Consider the following 9936-nt stretch of genomic DNA (forward strand, 5'->3'; position numbering starts at 1 on the left):
GCCAAATAAATAACAGTGTCAAGGTCCAGGAAAGCATGAAAAGCCGAAGACGAACAAATCTTTTATGGGTTTAGAACGACATGGGGGTAAGTGATTAATGACAAAATTTTCATTTTGGGATGGAGTAACCCTTTAAGGGATGTCCTAAAATGGAAAGATGGTTCATTATATATGTATAAAAATTGTAATGAAATCCTTTTGTTAAACACAAAAGAAGATATTGTGAAGAATGTTGGCAACTAATTTGTGTGTAGCCACAGCTGACTGTAGCCACTGACTTGAAAAAAGAAAAACGCATGCATTTTAGGGTCATTAACTTTTCAAATTGAGCCTGTTTGTAATGCCTGTTTTTTTTTTTAAGAATGAGTGCTTTCACAGTTTTTGAAAAACTTTTGACAACTTAAGGCTTAATTAATATGGACTATTCATATTATGTAAGGGAAATTAAACAGCAGTGTTATTTAGCCAGGAAACCATGACCTGTGGAGGTGGGACCATGAGTGGCTTTTATTCAAATGGGAGCAACACAGTTTTACATAGCCACAAGAGATTCAGTGGGCACTTTGAGATCATATCAAGCTAAGAGAACTTGTTCCTGGATCCATTTTACAATTCATGATTACAAATGGGAAATCAAGGCCAAATTCTAACACAGAGGATGAAATAATCATCTGTTCTCAGGCATCTGCTTTCTCTGAATCCACTGGTTAGCACATCCCTCAGCACATTTAACTCAACCAGCAGATGTAACTGCTCTCCTATAGACATCTTGAAATTTATTGTAATTTATCAGATTGTCAGGCAAGTTCCTCAGTACTCTGTTAGCAGCAGTGAAGATGTTTAAAAAGTGCTAAGAAACCTTTGGTTGCCAGAAATACTAAATAATGTAATTATTTGTGAATACCATTTATGGATTATTCATTTAACAAGTGCTTTGAGTAGGATTCTAACTATTCAGAAGAGTTGATTATGCTGTCAGAGGATCATGACACTTCAGAGTTGATTGAAATTTTTGTTCATAAACTGTGGGGATAATTCATTTATATTTGTTTCATTTTTTAAGGTGCTCTTCTGTTTTTTAAATAGTCAAAAAAAAAACAACAACAACAAAAAACAAAAAAACAATAGTTTGAATCTGGAAATCAAGGCTAATTAACACTTGTAGATGTAGACAGAACTCGTTTTCAATAATTTATTAAAGAATTGACTCTGGAACAATGAAAGATCACTGGTAGTACAGTATATTTTTGATTTACAAAAAAAAAAAAAAAAATAATAATAATACATTTTATCTGTAATGCACCTTTGTCAAACTCAAAGCTCTACTGCCACAGTAAAATTGAGATAAATGGTAAAAACAGATAGGGTTCTTGCCACATTATAGACATCCTTGGAATGTCTAGAACATATGCAACACCCCAAACATTCGGATGTCTAGGGAAATGAACCAATAATCTGCATCGCCAGTAGTTTTTTAACAATGTCACTGAGGACTTAAGTTTACTCATGGGCATTACTAGGCCATTTTTAAGGGAGCTATAGCATGAAGTGCTCCAAAATCTCCTGGTAGACAGCTACATTGACTTTGGACTTATAGACCAACACCAGCAGACGTCACGGCACCCCAAATCATCACTGGCTTCGGGAAATTTCACACTGGACTTCAAGCAGCTTGAATTCTGTTCCTCTCCAGTCTTCCTCCAGACTCCAGACCTTGATTTCCAAATGAAATGCAAAATTTATTTTTATCTGAAAAGAGGACTTTGGACCACTGAGCAACAGTCCAGTTCTTTTTCTCCTTAGCCCAGGTAAGATGCTTCTGACGTTGTTTCTGTTTCAGAAGTGGCTTGTTAGCCCTTTTCCTGAAGACATCTGAGCATGGTGACTCTTGACGCACTTACTCCATCTTCAGTCCACTACTTGTGAAGCTCTCCCAAGTGTTTGAATCGGCTTTGCTTGACAGTATTCTCAACCTTGCGGTCATCCCTGTTGCTTGTGCACCTTTTCCTACCCAATTTCTTACTTCAAGTCAACTTTGCATTTAATATGCTTTGATACAGCACTCTGTGAACAGCCACCCCTTTCAGTAATGAATTTCTGTGACTTACTTTCTTTGTGGAGGGTGTCAAAGATTGTCTTCTGAACCATTGCCAAGTCAGCAGTCTTCCCCATTATAGTGGTTTCAAAGAACAAGAGATACCCAGAATTTATTTTGTAGGGATTGTCATTTACTTTCATGAGCTGTAAGCTGTAACCATCAAAATTAAAACGAACAAAAATAAATAAATAAAACTTTTGAAATGTTTTCCTTTTCATGTAATGAATTTAGAATACATGAAAATTTCACTTAAAAAAAAAAACTTTTTCATGATAATTCTAATTCAAATATGACACAGATTCTACTGTAAAGCAGCTCTACAAAGACAATAGTGTCATTATTCTCATAAGTCAGTTCAGTGTTGATTCAGGTGAATAACTGCAAAAATTTGTTCAGTTCAGCTATATGCAGCACTACATAAGACAATATTCAGCTCTAGTCAGTTCAAGTTTGATTCAGTTCAGGTCAATAACAGTATCAATGCTGCAAAATTCATCAAATTGGAAACAAAGATTATTAAACAATAAAGCAGCTCTATAGAAGACAATAATGTCAGCATTCAGCTCAATTCAGTTCACGTTTTGTTCTCATTCAATAGTGTCAGCAGTCAAACTGATAATATAGTATTGTTAAATAATAATGTCTTTTAAAGGGGTCATCGGATACCCATTTTCCACAAGTTGATGTGATTCTTTAGGGTCTTAATGAAAAGTCTATAACATACTTTGGTTAAAATTTCTCTATGGTAGTGTAAAAAACACCTTTTTACCCTGTCAAAACAGCTCTGCAGAAATCAACCCATTTTTTGCATGTGTCTTTAAATGCTAATGAGCTCTGCTGACTCCGCTCCTCTTCTGTGGAGTGACTAACCTTTCTCTGAGAGACTGTTTACTTTAGTTGCATTTAGTCATGAAACTTGCTAATTAGCACGTTATTAGGAACAGCGATTGCAAAGATTCATAAAAAAAACCACAAACACAAACAAATACATACACCTAGAACGATAAATACCCATCAACAACAAAGAAAAAACACAACTCACTTAGACTCTAAAATCTCAGAAGTAAATGACCACTCAAAAACAAATGTAAACCACTGCATCTTCAGTGGCTCAGATGTCGGGAGTGATGATGACTGCTATGTTCATTATTACATTCAACAACAGAACACCTCGATCGCTTAGGAGTCAATCTTGTCTACATCTGCTTCCGGCGGTGAAACAATGGCGGACTGATGACAGCTCACTCAGGGCTGGTCTAAGGTAAGATGCCAGTCCAGTCTGTGCTGAAACGCTACTATCAATCAACTATCGTGGAAGCAGTCTTCGCTTGTGTGACGTGACAAAGTCAAGGAGCTGTGAACGACCTGATTTGAAAAAGGGGGTATTATTTTTAGGGATTAAATAAAAACCACTTTGTGGATTTTTATCATTATAGGGTAGATGTGTATACAAACTGCCAACCCACATTTATGTTCAAACAACATGCAAAAGTGAAATTAGCATCCGAAAAAAAAAAAAAAAACTTTGGGAGAAACCAGGCTTACTAGGGGATCAGCTTTCCTCTGGACAAATGATCAACACGATGTGATTTATGATTCCAGTCTGCATCAGATTTGTGGATTTGTATTATTAAAAAAATTCAATCCAGCTCCTTTTGAAAACCAGAATATGACCCGTCGGCATTAGGTGTGAGAGGGTTTTACTATTCAGTGAATTCCTAATGTATAAAAGGTCTCTTCCTTTTTCCTCTAAATATCTTGTTTACTTTAGAAATACATCAAATTACAGAAGTAAATGGCAGTTCACAAACACACTGTCTTCTACTTGGTTGATCTTTGACCTTATGAAGATGTATTTAAAATGTGATGTGATGTTTACTCATTAGCACCATGTTCTATCTGAAATTGCTTGGCATGACATTGAAGCTCCAGGGTCAATTTTCTGGCTGTTCCTTTGTTAGAGGGGGCTGGGTTTGTTGAAGTCATGGTGGGAGCTCCACAAAACCAGAGAAAAACACTGAGAAGCGTCTAAGCTGTTTTGACACCTTGTTGTTCATTAAGGCAATGTGCTATTGGCATGAGATGTCCCTTTAAATAGAACGCAAGCCATTTTGTTTTCTCTCAGCTTTCAACAGGTCTTTGTTTTTCCTCTTCTTGCTTAGCATTATTAAAGAAGTTTTAATTTGTTGTCTTTTTGTTAATAATACATGTGGTATTGGTAGCCTATTTGATACCTGATGTTCACATGCACAAAACCTTCACAGAAAATGGTCAGAAAGTACAAAAGTATATGGATGAAGACATACTGGAAAACATAATGTAAAATATTACATAATACATTGCCATATATGGGAAACTAATGTTCATACTTTTCAATATACTGCAATATATGCATGAAGCATGCATTGATACAGAAAAATATATACAGCAATAAAGACAAATACTGCACTTCATTTTACATGTAATAATTTTAAGAACTTTAATTCATTTCTATTTCATGAGTTAACACTGGACACAAACATTTATCTCACTGTACTGATTGCATACAATGGTAGATAAGAAAAAAGTGTTTGTTGAAAACAAATATTGATATAATATAAGATGAAATCAATGTTTTTATATCATTCAGCAGTTTCCAGCTAGCAACCTTTTCATGATTATGTTTAAAAGTAATTAATTTACTGCATGTAAAAAAACAAAACAAAACAAACAAAAAAACATGTCCACAGGGAAATGGCGTGCAAACAGGGAGCCTTTTTAAATATTGTGTCAAATGCTCTGCCTGATGTTTACGATAATTAAATTAACTGGAAGGTTTAATTGCCCTAGTGAGGTTAGATTACTACAAATTTGTTGAGACTGTTTAGTTGTCATTGCTTGAGGGCGCATGCATGATTTAATATATTTTCTGAGTGAAGCTTGAAATACAGCGAAAGAGACTGAGACTGCATTTAGAGGAACAGTTTAGTTTTTCCCGCTCTAAAAGGTCTTAAAGGCTTTTCCTCATGAATGCACGTAAATGCACACATATTCTCAAAGGTCAAACAATGTCTGTGTCCACATGATGAGATTGGGGTCACAACCTTTTACTCTTGAGACACAATTACCTGGAAGACAGCAGGTCAAAAACTATTGGGCACTAATCTCACAAACTGGACGGAGTCGATCCCAGAGGTCAGAACAGAGAGATTGTGATCACGCTGTCTATTTATCTGTCCCTTGAGGGCATATGAGAGGAAACATCATACCGTATCTCAAATTTAATTTCACAAGGAAACCAAATATATGTTTAAAATGGAAGTATGTGCCAGTATATTGAAACAGGAGCACTGTAAAAACTAAAGGTGCCTCAGATATCCTTTAGAGTACTCTAGGAACTCAAAAATGTATTTTAAATGCCTCAAAGCTCTTTTTCTCATAATAGGGTTCCTGGAGCAACCATTATAGTCTTTGCAGTTCGTGCAGGAGCTCATGGGATCCTTGAAGCACTTTGTTTCCAGTTCTGAGGTTCTGGAGAAACCATTTCATTAAAATGAGACCTCAAAGTGCTCTGGATTTTCCTGGAGGAACTCAAATTTTAAAAAAAGGGTTATTGTAAGATCTGTTAACATTGAAGTGGTTCCTGGATGATCTCACTTGTAAAAGCCAGCATCTGGAAGAACCCAGAGAATTATGTGACAAATCATGTGAAATATGACTGATTATTATTATTATTATTATGAATAATATTTACTTTATTGGAATGTGATGGAACGTAATGACATTTGTGGCACTTGCCATGTGAAAACAAAAAAACTTGTATGATTAGAAAAGACTAAACGGTTGTAAAAATTGACACGCTTGTTCTGTTCACAGTCAGAATTGGCCGTCATAACATAAATAAATAAATAAATAAATAAATAAAAATAAAATAACAAAAGGACATACAAAATCTACAAATCAGCCACAGTACATCCAACTATAATTTTACAATTATTTCTAAAAACACTGTTCTCAGCAATAGGGATTATATACATAGCCTATACGGTCATATAGGCATCCAGTGGCTACACCATGTTATTACAAATTATATTATTTATTTATTTCCTCCAGATTGCACTTTTATCTGCCTCCATTTGTTGGATTTTAAATAAGTGGATAATTAAACTTTAAAGCAAACATTAAAAGTATTAGCCTATTGAACTAAATATGATTCAGCACATTCATTTAATTAAAAATACGCTAATTATAACAATCAGTACAAGAGTAATATTTAGAATTTTTTATTTACCTAATGAAATAAGTTGAAATTATTCAGAAATAATTGTTCAGCTGTCATCAAGAAGAAGAAAATGCATGAGGGTTGGGGTCCTCGCGCTCCTGCTGTTTGTTCGCGCGCGTGTGTGCAAGAGCGATTTCAAATACAAAGAAGGTAATGGCTGCTTTCCTCAAAGAAACAACTGCTGCCCAATGAGAGTAAAGGCGATGAAAAAATACACATATTTATTACTTGTATACTTATTCTAAGACTGACATTCTTAACTGCATGTTTTTATTTTAAAATGTTTGTTTTAACCATTAATTTAATTTTTAATTTAATAAAATCACAAGGTATTTGTTGTCGTTTACGTTTGTTAAATAGTTAACCTACACATCCATGTCACATGTAGACTATCTATAGGCTATTAGCCTATTTTTCGAGTCATTTACACATAACTTACATAAAAGTTTTTTTTTTCATTTTTCTCTCCTCAGAACATCCAGTATAAGTTACACGAGTTCTCTTAAAATCTCAAAGGGTTCACAGAGTAGCACAATGTAAGTATTCATTTATTTGTTTATTTGACATTGAAATAACTGAAATAGTGAAAAATCATCCACTAAACCAAAATTAAATAAAAATCCAAAAAATAAATTTACACTGAACTGAATGAAACAGTTAAAAATTATCCATGGAATTTTTATTTATTTAACAGTTAAAAAATAAATGTGTTCTGCATATGTTTAATGAATATGGCTATGTAGTGAAGACCTCAGATGTGAGGCAGTGGACAGTTGCTGATGTCTGTTGCTGTCTGACAAAATAAAACCTACCCCATCTTTTGAAGGTGTGTAAATAAGTGAAAAATTGCAGAGACACCAGAAACCCTTCTAAAACAGTTTTTTTTTCTCTCTTTTCTTTTATTATCTTCTGAGAAATCCTAGCCTTGCCCTGTTACATGATGATCCTGCTGTTCTGGACTGTACATGATAAATGAGGTAAGTCTGAGTTTGTGCATGTGTGTATACATATATAGTGTACACACACACACATTACATAAACTGTGTGTTATTGTAATAGACATTGTGCATTTAATTAGACAACAACCATTAATCAATAAAAAATTGCCTGTGGTGTTCCTCATTTTTAAGATACTTTGGAAAAAAAGCCTGTGCTAAATGAATAAATGTAAATATTTTGTTATTTAATTTTTTCAGTGAACAGCCCACACAGAACCTCAGAACAGCTGTGGTAATAACAGGAGACCCATCTGGTGAGAGCAGCACTGCAGACTTTCCTGATGCTGAGGAGCTACCTGCTGACTAATCTGCCGACATGAGTTCACCTTACTATGAGTGCCTATGTTCTGTTCAACATTATACAGAAAAGCAATTAAAAGTAGACTAAAGTGTACTATTTTTCTGCTGTATCTGTTGGGCATTCAGGAGGAGATCATGGACCATTTTCACAAGACTGATGATGCGTTTCAGCAGTCATCAGCATCCTAAATCCTCACAATTTTTGTATATTTTGATTTAAAAAAAAGATGTACATTTATAACACTATACTTTGTATTATATCACATTTGTATCAAATAACAAAAAACTAGTTAATGCTAATGTGAGGGTGTTTTTAATGCAGCGTCTTTGGGAGGAATGCTAAATTTGACATCGTTCTTTCTTCTGACTGCTGTTATCAGTCTCTGTCAATTTTTATCCTTTGACTGAAAGTCGTGAAAACACTATCGTAGAGTTTTTCTTTTGCTGCTTGAGCAAAAATAATTATTAAAAAATACTGTAATAATATAATAAAAGGGTTCCTCCAGGAACTGTTAAAAGTTCCTCAGAGAACCACCCCTTTTAGAACGGTGTCTAGAGGCTCTATAGAGGGTTCCGCCGGTGTGGCAAAGTGAAGACCCCAAAAAGGTGCCTCCAGGAACCTTTAGTTTTTACAGTGGAGTCACAGTGAGTGGACTTATGCCCCATTCCAGCAGATTTTAGAGCATGTAACTGCATCTGATTGTATCAGTCAGTATTCGTTAGTGTCATCCAGTGATGTGTGTGTATATTTGTTCTAATGCTGTTTGCCTAGATGTAGTTATATGGGTTTATGCTCATGGACATGCATTGATTTTGTCCTGACCCATATCATTGTCATTTGTTTGTGTGTTGACAGATAGTGGTGTGCAACAAGATGTGCCATGTTGCTTCAGATTAACATTTAAGGCAATGAATTCCTATTTATATATATTTTTTTTTTTTTTTAGTTTGGCAATGTTTATTTTTTTCCATGTCTTACTTTTTTAGTTTGGCAGTGCTAATGACTGAAATCCTAATCCTTGTTTTTGTCCTCTTTATCACCTGCGCACAATTTCACTTCTTCCATGTCTTACTGCACATCACCTTATAAATGACTGTGTAAACATTGACTTCAGTCACCTCCATGTTCACTTCCATATGACAGTATTCTATTGCACATGTTTATCAGTTCAGGCCTGTGACCAGTTCACACAAATCTGATATTGGCCCATATTTAAAAAATAAAAAAATAAAAATAATGTTAAGATCCAAACAAAAAATTGAATCTGAGAAATAAATCAGAAGTGAGCACTAAGGCTTGCAGTGTGAATGTAGACATGGATACATTACTTTGGTCTTTTTTGCAGGGGAGAGACAAAAGCCTCCATTTGATCTCCATTTAATCTCATTACTCTCTAGGAAAAACTACTGAGATAATATAGAGATCTCAGTTGTGATTTTCCTCGTAAGAGGCAGCTCAAAATGACAGACAGTGAGAACATTTCACATTTACATATTTATTTGAAATGATGATTTCTGCAGCAGATGAAAGATCTCGATGTTTGGGTTGTGTTTCATGTTGATTTCTGTTTTTCCCCTTTCCCCTCTCTGTTTTCATATACAATGTATTATTCATTTTGAAATGACTAAAAATGTAAACTGCCAGCCTTTCATCCACACCTATGTAAACAAACATACCAGAAGATCTGAAAACAGCAAAATGGCAATCGCATTCACAAAGACTGGCTCGTTCTTAAAAATTGAATGCAATCAATTCTGTGCATACTGCTGTTTTCCTTCATTTGCTGTGACATTACTGTAGCTCACAAGGCTCATTTCCCCCATATCACCTGTATGGTGAACGCCGAATCATTTGCAGCTCTGCAGGAACAGAGGTCACTAAAGCTCTTTGACAACTACCCATGCAGTTTAAGTCATAAAGGGTTAACTACTGAACCAGAGAGTATGAGGAAAACATTACCCATCATCCTCATTTAAAGGGGTCATATGATGCGATTTCAATTTTTCCTTTTTCTTTGGAGTGTTACAAGCTCTTGGTGCATAAAGAAGATCTGTAAAGTTGTAAAGCCTCAAATCCAAAGAGATATTCTTTGTTAAGAGTCAACCACACCCTCCTAAAACGGTTTGTTCTAACACGCCCCCACATGTCTATGTCACGATGTGGGAAGATTTGCATAACACCTCCCAAATGTTCACACAAAGAAAGCCGCAACTTTGATTCTCGCTGTTGCCGCTGCGGCCATCAGTGGAGACGCTGTGTGTTTCGTTGTGAAAGTGAA

Source organism: Cyprinus carpio, chromosome B3 (assembly GCF_018340385.1).
Source record: "Cyprinus carpio isolate SPL01 chromosome B3, ASM1834038v1, whole genome shotgun sequence".
Lineage (NCBI taxonomy): Eukaryota > Metazoa > Chordata > Actinopteri > Cypriniformes > Cyprinidae > Cyprinus > Cyprinus carpio.